Here is a 13,217-nt window from a genome sequence, read left to right as displayed (position 1 = left end):
TCACCCACAGGGTGAGCTCTCTAGAGAAGAGTTACCCTTACCATACAAAAGACCTCATCTTTTATAGTTTCCAAGAATACATACATCATAATTCATAATCATACCTGCATACATAATCCATATAATCATTTTTCCCATACATGCTTTCTTATTGGCTAGTCTACCTATTTCTTGTTTCCAAACGCTGGAATTTTCATTCTCTCTACCCATATTCAAGGGGCCGTCATAAACTGAATTCTGTCTTTCTGGTTTTCAATCTAGATAACCAGCTCCCAACATTCCTAAGTGTGGGTTAGAATCCTGAAGTTCCCTTTCACAGGGTGAAAGATTTCACATACAACTTATTCACATTAAAAGATTAAAAATGATTTTAACAAATATACTATGTGATTCTAGTAGAATATAAATCTCTCATTATCATTTCAGTATTCATTAAAATATAGAAAAACACATTTTCAATTAATCAAATTCCTTTCTGGTCTAACATTTGATCTCTTTATTGTTGCTATGTTTATTTTTGCTATGTTTATTTCACATAGACCATCACATATAGCTAGTTATGCCAAACAGGTCTATAAGATATGTCTTTTGTCATGTCTTAGCGGCGCCCTTAGTGACCATATCATTCTTAGTGATATAATCTTTTGCTTGCCTACATTACTGCTATGTAACAGCATAACCAGTTGACCTAGAGAGAAAACCCTTTTGAATCCTTTGATTCTATAAGCCCCTTATTCTTTAATTTTAAATACAATTTTTGGACATATGGTTCTCCAATCTCACAGCTGTAAGAATAGCAATCTGGAGATAAAGAATGACACTAATCACGAAAGAAAGTGCTGACCTCACCATCCTATCTAACCGGCCTTTCGTATTGCTGCCTTCTGGAGGGCCTTCTTTTTGTACACCAGGCATTGTTTACTACAACAAGAAACTCAGAGGTTCAATTTACACTGAATCAATCTTTAAAGCATACAAGGAGGTTAGGTAATTGGGGATTGTTAAAGTTTTGACTCAGTACCTGCAAAAGCAAAATACTGGATCCTAACAACGTCCAGAGTTTGGAGTTCTATACTATTTACTTCCAGTTCCTTTCATTGATTTGGTACCTTCCTACTGCATTAAGATATATTTTCATAAACATTTATGTTTCACATTTACATATATTGTCCAAAAGATCTAAGGATCTTGTATACATTATAATAAATTCAGTTTGCGGCTTATAAGAAAATACTTTTCCATTTCTGTGCCCCTTTTGGCTGTTGCCTCATTGTTTTTCATTTAGGTCTCCCCTTCTGGCTTTTGATGTTTCGATGTTGCACTAGGGCAGAATAGCCACATTTCTCCATTGAGCTCACCAACTCTGAACCAGGAGCATAGTTATGTGCCATGTCAGCAGTTGACTCAATTTTTAAAAAAACTTTCTTCTATAGAAAGTTTAGAGGAACAATTCACATGCGGGAGAACTCACCTAGTGCTCTTTTGACACAAGACTTGTTCTCAGTTAAGACTATAGTCAAGCTGTGCGGAAACGGCGAGGTCGGCGCATTGCGCGCCGACCCGAAGACGCTGGGACCGTCCGCATGGACGGTCCTTGAAGCAGCCGGGCAGCCGGCGCCGCGGAGCGCCAGCACCCAGCCGACCCAGCCTGTCCCTGGGCCTCCGGCACGTCACCGAGGCCTGGGGACACGCCCCCCTGGCCCTGCACGCCTGCTCCAGCAGCGCAGGGCAGGGGGGCGTGTTCCCAGGCCACGGCGACGCGCCGGAGGCCCAGGGACAAGGTAAGTGCCGGGTGTGGGAGGCAGCGTGAAGCCGCTGCCGTTCGCTCGGCAGCGGCTTCACGGTGGCGTATCCCCAGAAAGAGCGCTTCCCAGCGCTCTGGGAATATGCCGGCTTCAGGCCGGGTGGGCGGCGCGAGGGCAGCGCGGCTGCGCTGCAGCTGCGCCCCCCCCCCCCGTGCGAATGGCGGCCTGGAGACGGCGTTTTTACCGTCTCCAGGCCGTCATTTTATGCCCGTGCGGAAACGGCCAGAGATATGGCTCGCCAACAACATATAACAGCATTCCCTAAATTTAATCTCAAACCATCCAGTAAATACACTTTGGGTCCTTCCCCCTATCTATATAACTTGGACAGCCAGTCACTTAGGAGGGCTTTAACACTTGCCAGATGTGATGCCCTTCCCTCAGCAATGCTTCAGGACAGATATAAAAAAATTCCATATATCAACAGGCTCTGTCCATGTGTTATGTGGGAAATAGTGACCCTGACACATATTTTCTTACGATGCCACACTCACAAAGAAATGAGGGCAAATCTGTTTGTCTCTCTTCCAACAACTATTTTTCTTGGCCCCGAAGATTGTGCCATGAAAAGTCTACTAGAAGATGCTAATCCTAATATTACCAGAGAGGTGGCAAAATTTAGTGCTTATGTTGTTAAAAGGCGTGGACAAGTAGGGCAATAAGGATATGAAGTCTGGATCACTAATTTTACTACTTGTAAGCAGGCAATGCAGGCTGGCTGTCCCCGTGTGTGGTGAGTGCGCAGGAGCAACCGGCTGCCCCTGAGGCCCCACCGCCGCTGCCGCCGGACATACAATGGGGGGGTCCAAACTCGAGAACCCCCCCCCCCTTGCTTATGTCCCTGGGGTTTGGGCAAACAGTCTTTGGAAACAAGTTACCTCAATTTTATTTTGTATTTGGTCTGGAAATGTACAATGTGGATTTGATATTCTATATTTGGTACCTTCTGGTTTTTGACCGAAATAAAATTGATTGATTGATTGATTGATTGATTGATTGATTGATTGATTGATTGATTGATTGATTATATGCCGGGGGGGGGACCAAAACTCTATCTTCAAAACCTCCTAACCTCTTTTTGGCCCATTCTGCACAACACTAATAAAACATCTTCAGGATGTTAAAAAAATGTTTTGGGATGGAGTTCCACACAGTTTTCCCTCAAAATGTTTGGAAATTTTTATTTTTGCTCAAAACAAACTTCTCATGTAGAGTCTTTATAACTTCTAAGACACCTCACTGAAAACAAAAAAGGAAAAACGACACATGAGGAATAGGCAGTAAAAACTAACTTTATTCATGTACTTTACAAACAGAAATGGCAGGTGGATGATTTGAGCAAACATCCATGGGAACCTTCTGCAAATAACGGGTGACATGGAGAAGCCTGAAGCAACAGAAATGGCGGGTGTGAGCTGCACAAATCAAAAGGAAAGCTGTGGGGGAAGTGGACAAAAGAGTCATTTTTCCTCTGTAATGCTTTTTTCCCTGTGACATAACAAAATATTTTATTTTATATGCCTAATAAAGCTTGCTGCTGTTGTTGCTATAACAAAAGAAGCCAAAACCGTTCTTTTTAAAATGTCTGCAAGACGTTTTATTTGTGTTGTGCAGAATGGGCCTTTGACATGTAAAGTGATGGGCAGGTCCATCAATAAACTAACAAGTTCTAACTAACAAGAAGTCCATTAATTTTTCTAAATATTCCTCTTTTCTGCCCTCTAGCTGGGGCAAAGAAATGCTATTCCTTTAAAGAAGATTTTACTAATTAATTTATTCCATCTGTTCTACAACCATGACAGGAAAATTTCATAAACAGATTTGATCCTTATATTGATAACCAGGTCAGAGAAGAATGAAAGGATATGAAAAGAGAGAAAGAAGGAAATAAACTAGGGATCATTTTTATAACTTCATTCTGAATGGCTGTAATCCAGATTGCTGATCTCCACAGTAGGATGAATTCACTAGAGCAATCAACACATTGACATTATTTAGGGAACTCAGGGGCATTCTGTACATGCAACTTATTTCTGCTTTTCTTAGCAGTCAATCTGTTAGTACAGGAATTGTGCTGAGCATGGGGGTTCTGCATATTTTCCCACCCTCCCCATTTCTATACTTGCCACATCAGTTTATTTTATTACAGACATGCCTTTAAAAAAATCAGAATTTTGATGCTGTCCTCATCAATTTAAAAAAATGGATGGAAATGCATGTCCCTGTGGGAAAATGTGGGGAAATGTCCTCCACATAAAGGTTTGTCCCAATTTTGGGATGTTTGGGGAGCAAACTTGTTTTTTAACGTTCTCCTGTCAACCAACAGCAGTCAAAGGAGTCAATTTTTCACCCATTTAATCATTGAAAAATAAATATATTAAGAGGACTGCTGGACATCAAGACATTACTATCAGGAAGATTTTTAAAAAATCAGTTACTTGCCTAAGCAAGGGGGGAAATCCTCCTGTCTGTCAGAAGAAAGGAAAAGGGTTCAGGGCCTATCAAAAGAGTCAACCACAAAAGCAAAGAATGAAGGCTGAATGGCCAGAAAGAGAAATGGTTGCACACGTGCCTTCTGGAAATGCAAAGAAGAAAATGGCTGCTGCAAAAAGAAAAAATCAGGGCAGAAGAAGGGGGGGAAAGTATAAATTGCTGTAAGTACACAAGAAGGTCAATCATTGCTCCTGTTCTTTCTTAACAGCAATACACAGTTATATCTTGCTATTAGGTGAATGTTGTTGTTTTTTTAAAAAACATACACACACATGTACACACTTGAAAATTTGCTGACGCAAAGGATTACAATTCTGCATTTACCGAGATGGGAGAAAGAGAATACTGGAAAGTCCAGTCAACAGAAAGTGGGTGGGAAGAACCAACAAAAGCATGGGAAACAGAGCATACACAAACAAATGTGATTCAAATCTGATCACTACAAAAAGATTAGAATAAAAGTGGTCCCAAAAGAGCTAGTAAAGAAACAGGGAAAGTGCAAGGCAAAAGCTAATTGCTCAAGAGACTGTATGGAAGACAGGGGGAAACTGAAGCAGTACAGGCCCAAAACCAATGCAATCATGCCATGTGGAAAACCTCTTAGCAAAAGAAAATCCAGTATGCCTTAAGTGAGCCCTGAAATGTAAATAGTTTAAAATTGTGATGGTGTGATCTTGGTCAAATTACAAGTGTGTCCAGTTGTGTATGCTTGGATTAAAATGAATGACTAACATTAAGCAAGCATCAAAAATAGTTTCTGATGTTTTTGTTCAGCCCATTGTGATAACACACTACCTCAGAACACATGGAATATTTGTATCAATTTAACTATTCTACATCTCATATGATTTCTACATTATTAGCATTATTATGAATATAAAATGGAACAGCCCCATATAGTGTTCCTTGCCATACTTGGAAGAAGAATATAAGTAACCCTGTGACTTCAGTCTGAAAGGTGAAATGTACAACAAGAATCCATTTTAATTTGAGATGCAGCATACATAAGCCTTGACCTTTGAGAAACAAACAAGGCTATCTATCACAAGCAACAATGTGACAGGATCCAAGAAAAAAGGAATAATCACAAGCCAAATTTTTGAGACATGATCTAGATATTTTACTTTCACAGTTCTGGCCTTAAACATGACGACACTCCCAAGGTAACAGTAGGAACTGTAAACAGAAGTGTTACATATATCACACTGCAGCCTAATGGCCACATCCAAAGTGGGGGCCGAATCTGCCCATGGGAGCAGCTCATGGCTGCTTTGGCAGATTTACCCTCTCAAGAGCACTTACCCTGGTGGTGAGCCAAAACTGCCAGTGTGCGGCCGCTGTGCCTTCCCTGGCAGTGAAAAGCATCCCTGTACCTCTACCAGCACAGAAACAGGAGCGTGGCTGAGGGAGGCTGTTCATCACCTTGCACCAGCAGTAGCAGCAGTTAGTTTAGACTTAAGCCACTGAAAAGGCAGCGAAAGTCTATTAAGCTCCAAAGAGGCTTCTCCACAGCAGGGAGGCTTTTTCTCTTCACAAGCCTCCCCACATCACTGGGAAGCCTCTCTGGGATCGGTGGGGTGGCGCAGCTATGGCGCCAGAGCCCGCCACCTGGCCATATGGATGGGGCTGCCCATCAGTTTGAATTTACTGCTACTAAGAAGTAAGTAGTACAGATAGCAAAAATTACACACTAGCATACTTTACAACATTATGAAGTATTCTAATGCCACGTTGCTTTATTGGTTATATAGTATGACATTTTCCCTCACTAAAATGGTCATCTCAAGTGACAAGCTGAATGTTTTCTTGTTCCACAGTAACAAACAACATGGGAACGTTTCTGAAACTGTTGTGCCAGTTTAGGTTTAGGTAGCTATAACTGGAAGTGGCAATAGGTAGATGATCAAATATTTCTGAGTTTTTACCTTATGAAACATAGGCCGTTTCCGCACAGCCCTTTAATGGCGCCCTGGGGATGGGATAAACGCCGTCCCCAGGGAGCCATTCGCACAGGCGGCGCTGCTGCTAAGCAGCAGTGCCGACCTGGCGTCGCTCCCCCTCCCCCAGGGCAGCGTCAGGCCGCCCTGAAAAACAACCCTTTAAAGGGTTGTTTTTCCCCCGACAGCGTGTTCCCGGTGGCACGGTGCGAACAGCACCGCCGGGAACACGCTGTTTCCCTTCCCTGTTGCCCAGCTAATGCTGAAGTTCGCTTCACGCCGTCCTCCGACCCCTGGAGGTTGGAGGGCAGCGTGGGCGGGGCTTCGACGGCCAGCAGGCCGACGACTGGACAAGGTGAGTGGGACGGGGAAGGGGGAAGAGGCGGCTCCATGCGGAGCCGCCTGCCGTCTGCCGGCCTCTCCGGAGGCCGCCCGCATGCTTGCATGCGAACGGCCTCCGCCTCCACGCCGGCAGAATTCTTGCCGGCATGGAGGCGCCTCGACGGCCGTGCGGAAACAGCCTTGGAGATTCCTCTTCTAATCCCCAATATGGCACCTGTCCCATGTTTCAGAAAAGCAGGCAAGACTCTTGTCCAGTGGGGCTTGTGGTTGGCAGGTAGTTCCCACCTTGAACCAGTCACTGCCAAAGGAGCAGGTAAGCTGTGAGCCTCCCTGAAGTGCAGGTCTCATGCCAGGGATGGATATAAATGTGATTCCTTTGGTTGATGGTAACTGTGAATAAAGCTCTACACAAGCCATAGAATAAATATTACTGTTTCAGCCAAATGCTTATTAATTGAGAGAAAGTAAATGAGAAAATTGACTGGAAAACCATTAGCAATATGTGAACAGAATTTTGATTATTTCAAATATACTAAGAGCTAGATTTCTACAGTTGTTCCTTTTTCCTGAATGTCTTTGGATATTTTTTTAAAAAGCTGTGTTGTTGTGTTTCTATGGTGCTTTGATACTTGTGATTTATACTGTTTTATTTTTCACTGCTCACATTTTCTCATGCTAATATCGTCTTGTCAAGGATACTTCACCCTTTCAGTTATTTTTCCAAGACATATTACTTACAGAACCCAATTTACTATTTACAATTGACTTCACCTTTCTGATGATTCTGTCACATTGCCAAAATTGATTGGTTATACCATACCAGGGACTTTAGTGATGGGTGGATATTACTATACTGAAAATAACTAAAACAAATACATTAACTGTATGATCCCTGCTTCACTAAGATAACCCATGAAACTTATTCAAAAAACATTACACTGATTCTCAATTTCTCTCAGACTTGTAATTATTTATCCAATTTTATTTGGCTGCATATTCATTGTATGTTCTCTAATTGTCTGGAATCATCCATGTGACACAGAGCAATAAAGAAGCAACAGTAGCAAATGAAGCAATTGCACTGAATACTGCAATTTATATGGTGAACTTTTGCTGCATAGCGCATACACACACACATTCCAGAAGGTGAGGTCCATATTACTTCAATTTCATCTATTACATCCTAGCACTTCTGTAAAACATATATGCTCATTGCAAAAAGCACGGCTGATGGAGATCATTCCTAGAAGTAGAGCCAAATATTAAATTTTGATAGTTCCTTAATGAAGGATAAATTGAGGGTTGGCTCTGCAACATAATGTGGCACCCACATGCTTCTGGGATTGCTACAGTCTTTCCCATGTGGTTTACACGGCTGTATTCATCATATAGCACCTAACCACTAATTATATGTTAGCAGTGTTGGCTTCCCCACTGTTGATATTATCCAGCCACAAAAGGGATTAAAGGTAAATAATATGAAAATAGTTGTAACACAGTTTTCCCCAGGCATACATGGTTATTTCTTCCAACTGACATCTAATCACATACAGCTCTTCCTATGTAGAGTATGCTCATGATTTTTTCTAGAAACTAGAAAATCTGAAGGAGACCTAAGATATGCTCCCATGTGAATAGCAATGTCCATTCTAGATTGCTCATAAACCAGACAGCCCTTACAATTTACAGAAAAGACAGAGCCATCGTTTTAAAGCAAGGATGAATTAGCATGTAAAAATCATATCTGCCAAATCTAATGTATGAGCTAAGATTTCCAGGTGTATTATTACACCTAACCCATTGTATTATCATACAGAACTAACATTTTCCCCCTTCATTTCTAAAGAGAAAGTCCAAAATATTTCAGCTATGTTTTGTTGTAACATGTTGGGCTGGGAATTTATTATCTCAGCCCCAGTAGGTCTTAATAAGCCTTACACAACTGTTTAGCCGTTTATTCTATTAACGGCTGTTCATTCCAGTCGTTACACCTGAATATTCATGATCTTACTATTCCCAGTGCTTCAGTGTAGCAGCTGTTTGAAATCCACAGCAAATGTTCAAGAGAGTTCCACAAATATAAACACCCTCACAGCTAAATGTTTGGAGCCTGTGCATCACCAAGAAGAGACATGAAACATTTATGTGAAATGATTTTTTTTTAGGACAGCATTTATAAAGCTTAAATAGTTCTTGTCCTTTGGGGAGCACTTCAGTGTGATTTGGGAGCACTTCACTGCAGAAGAGAATATGTCTGGAAAAGCTTATGCCCCACTAAGATGTTACTTACCCATCTAAACTATAATTCAGCGCAATAATGGAGGATTTCAGGTTTAATTACAGATTGAATTGGTGGTATCCATTGCTGGAGGTTATTTCAGAGTTAATTGAAGTGGGCTGACAGGGAGGTGGGAGCTGAAATAAGTGAGCTCACCCAAGATAAATGTTCATAGGTCTTTAATACAAATCTCCCTCATCCCACTGATCATATTCTTAATTTGAGCAGCTCCACACTTTACAAAGCGAACAAGATTGCTGCATATTACATAATGTTACACCACTGTTTTTCCCCCAGCGTAATTCAAAGTGTTGGTGAGGACGTACAAAGACCGAGCTGAACTGCCAAGGACAAGCAGATCATGAGAAGAGATGCTTCTCTATGTTGCTACCTTCTCCATACTGGCATGAGCCAGCCCCTGAGTTCCATTTCTTCAGTCCCCTCCCTTCTGGATTATGTCATCAACGGGAGAAAAAACTGTTATCCACACACTCATGTATTTATTTATTTATTTATTTATTTATTTATTTATTTATTATTTATTTATTTATTTATATTTATATACTGCCCTCCCAGAAGGCTCTAATACATTATAACTATGTGAAATTTTTACTTAGACAGACAGACTCATAGCATAGTGATTTTCCAGTTAAGGAAAATAGTAAGCTGTACTACAGTTCAGAATGCTTGAAACAGACCCCTGACAAAATCTTAGCGTTCTTTCAAACAGCCCCTATAATCTGTTTCAGCAATTGGTTGCTAACAGATTTTTTTTTGTCATTTCAGACACAACTATTTTTGATCCTGGATGCTAATGGATTTTTTTTTAACCTTTTCATACAAAGCCACTTCTGTCCCCTTGGTCAAGTGGGGTTGAGCAGGTTTTATATAAACTGCTAAATCCCATTTTCAGGTCTTCTTTGCAGTTCTGATCTCTGCACTGTGCTGTTTTAAATATCTGGAGCACTTCTGAAAGGATTGCTTTGCATCTGCCTTTTATCATGGTATTTTTTTTTGCATTTTTGAGTGTTCCAGCTTTGAGCTACAGAGTTAACCAATGCAGAAATGCAGTGCCATATCATGAACATTCAGATGAACTGCTATATTGGTCTAGCACTATAGGGCAAAATTTAGAACAACAAAAAAGAAAAGAAAAGAAAAAGAAAGTGTCATGGAAAAAGGGGGGAGCGGTGTTGTTTGAAAATGGCTAGAGTGATTCAGAGCCCTTTAGAGATGACACAATGGACTGAAATGTACTCAGAATTGGGCCAACAACAGATAATATCCAGTTTAGAAGAGTAATGTGAAAGGGGCTATAATGAACTACAATCGAAACTACAATCGAAAGGAACAGATATGAGTAGATATCCACACGAAAACTAACTCAGTTACTAAAATATGGGGTCTTAGGAACATATTTTTAAGTTTACATTGTTTCTAATATAGAGTCATAGAATCATAGAGGTGTAAGAAACCACAAAGGCTATCAAATTCAGCCCCCTGCCATGCAGGAACACACAATCAAAGCACTCCCAACATATGATCATCCAGGCTTTGTTTAAAAACCTCCAAAGAAGGAGACTCCACCTCTCTCCGAGGCAGTGAATTCCACTGTCGGACAGCCCTGACAGTCAGAAAGTTCTTCCAAATGTTTCGGTAGAATCTCTTTTCCTGCACCTTGAATCCATTACTCCATATCCTAGTCCAGTGATGGTGAACCTTTTCGAGACCGAGTGCCCAAATTGCAACCCCAAACCCACTTATTTATCGCAAAGTGCCAACACGGCAATTTAACCTGAATGCTGAGGTTTTAGTTTAGGAAAAACAGTTGGCTCTGAGGTGTGCGTTACTCAGGAGTAAGCTTGGTGGTAATTGGTGGCTTTGCTTTGAAGCAACCAAAGCAACTTTGAAGCAAGTGGGTGAATCACAATCCTAGGAGGGTTTATTCAGAAGCAAGCCCCATTGCCAACAACCAAGCTTACTCCCAGGTAAAGGATCATGCTTTAGTTCTTCACATGAAAATCAGTGGGGTTTAACAGCGCTTAACAGGGTTACCTACACTGCTTCCCCAAATCTAGGTCTTAGGTTTAATGCTAATAATCAAGCCCAGCAGCCCAGGCCAGCCTAAATATGGGGGGGCACTCTGTTTGCGTGTGCCCGCAGAGAGGGCTCTGAGTGCCACTTCTGGCACCCGTGCCATAGGTTCGCCACCACTGTCCTAGGCTCTGAGGCAGCAGAAAATAAGCTTGCTCCCTCTTCGACATGGAATCCCTTCAAAAGTTTAAACATAGCTATCATGCCCCCACCCCCTTAACCTTTGCTTCTCCAGACTAAACATCCCCAGATCCCTCTCTTCATAGGGCATGGATTCCAGACCTTTTACCATTTTGGTTGCCCTCCTCTAGACATGCTTGTCAATATCCTTCTTAAATTGCAGTGCCCAGAACTGAACACTGTACTCTAGATGAGGTCTGACAAATGCAGAGTAGAGTGGTACAATTACTTCCCTCGATCTAGACACTATACTCTTATTGATGCATTCCAGAATTGTATTGGCTTTCTTGGCTGCCATATCACATTGCTGACTCATGTTCAGTTTATGGTCTACCAAGACTTCCAAATCCCTTTTACATGTACTGTTTTACATGTATCATGTGTCACCCATCCTATTATCTGTGCATCTCATTTTTTCTACCTAATTTTAGAATTTACATTTATCTCTGTTGAAATTCACTTTGTTAGTTTTGGCCCAACTCTCAAATCTGCCCAGATCATTTTGAATCCTGCCCATGTCCTCTGGGGTATTAACTACCCCTCCTAATTTGGTATCATCTGCAAATTTGATTGATATGCCCTCTATTTCATTATCCAAGTCATTGATAAAAATATTGAATAGCACTGGGCCCAGAACAGAACCCTGTGGCACTCCACTACTCACTTCTCTCCAGGATGAAAATGAGTCATTGATGAGCACTCTTTGTGTTTGGCCAGTCAACCAATTACAAATCCATCTAACAGTTGCATTGTCTAATCCACATCTTTCCAGCTTACTTGCAAGAATATCATGGGGCACCTTGTCAAAGGCCTTACTAAAATCAAGGTATGCTACATTTACAGCATTCCCTTCATCTACCAAGTTTATCACTCTATCAAAAAAGAGATAAGATTCGTCTGGCATGACTTGTTTTTCAGAAACCCATGTTGATTTCCAGTGATTACATTATTCCCTTCCAACTGTTTACAGACTATCTCCTTAATAATCTGCTCTAGAATCATTCCTGGTATCTGTTCATACAATCAGGACTGCCAAAAAGGAAGAGCTAAAGGGATAAATATTCTGGGGAACCCAGTCCCTTTGATTTGCTTTCATAAAATATTTGGGTTGGTGTTCTGATGGTCCCTTGTGGCTTTCAGCACTCCCTAATGCAAATAACTTCTCCCCTTGCTCCAAGAGACCATAATACAATACAACCATAAAACTCCACTCATTATGTAACTCATGATTCTTTTGGGGGGAATCTGGAGTTCAGTCAGGTTTCTCATTTGGGAGACATCCTGTCATTCTGCTCAGCTTTAGTATTCACTTCATAATTCAAATTCTTGGCTTCACCTTCTCACAACTTCACCTTAATGCCATTCTTCAAATTTTCTGAAGTTGTTCAAGAATTCTTTCTTTTGCAATAATCTACAGCATGGGTCCCCAACACTTCTAAGGCCATGGGCACCTTTGGAATTCTGACTTAGGGTGATGGGCTCAACCATAAAATGGCTGCTGTAGGGGTAGAGCCAATCACAAAATGTCAGGGTGTGAGGTGATTTATGAGTCTACTAATAACTTTTCAGAATTTCAACCTGGAGATCAATTTAGCAAACACACAAGTTAACTTCAGTTCAACAGCAAAGATTATTGTGCTGTGATGGCTGCAGCTTATGGAACTTTAACAAATCTGCACAATCAAATCTCCACTGGCCAATCAGAAACTCTGTTGGGCAAAAACTCCACTTGCCTCTGCCCACTCCCTAAAAACATTTGGTGGGTACCAGGAAAGGGTACCCATACTACTAAAGTACACATACTAGTCCCTTTCCTGGTACCCACCACATTAGGGACCCCAATCTCAGTGTTGAATCTCATCCATCCCCATATTAATCCACATGTAACAAAAACTGAAGTCAAACAACATGATTCTGATTACTTAACATATTTGAATCTTCAAAATATACCCAGGTGGGAAGGGCAATTTCATATCATTCATACAGGGAGCATTTTTTGTTAGGGCAAAGAACCATTTGGAAAAGTCAGTCACATGCTAATCTTACCACAAGAGTTTAAAGAGTCTGCAGCAAAGTTTACAGCATCAC

General features: G+C 41.3%; 1 protein-coding gene across 1 annotated transcript in view; it reads left to right on the top strand.

Annotated features, from left to right (window-relative positions):
• The window catches only part of NFIA (nuclear factor I A), a 620,753-nt gene that overhangs the window by 63,645 nt on the left and 543,891 nt on the right, over positions 1 to 13,217 (top strand). The window lies entirely within an intron of this gene.

Source organism: Sphaerodactylus townsendi, linkage group LG05 (genome assembly GCF_021028975.2).
Source record: "Sphaerodactylus townsendi isolate TG3544 linkage group LG05, MPM_Stown_v2.3, whole genome shotgun sequence".
NCBI lineage: Eukaryota > Metazoa > Chordata > Lepidosauria > Squamata > Sphaerodactylidae > Sphaerodactylus > Sphaerodactylus townsendi.
The sequence above is the reverse complement of the archived record's forward strand: the minus strand, read 5'-3'. Positions and strand labels throughout refer to the sequence as shown.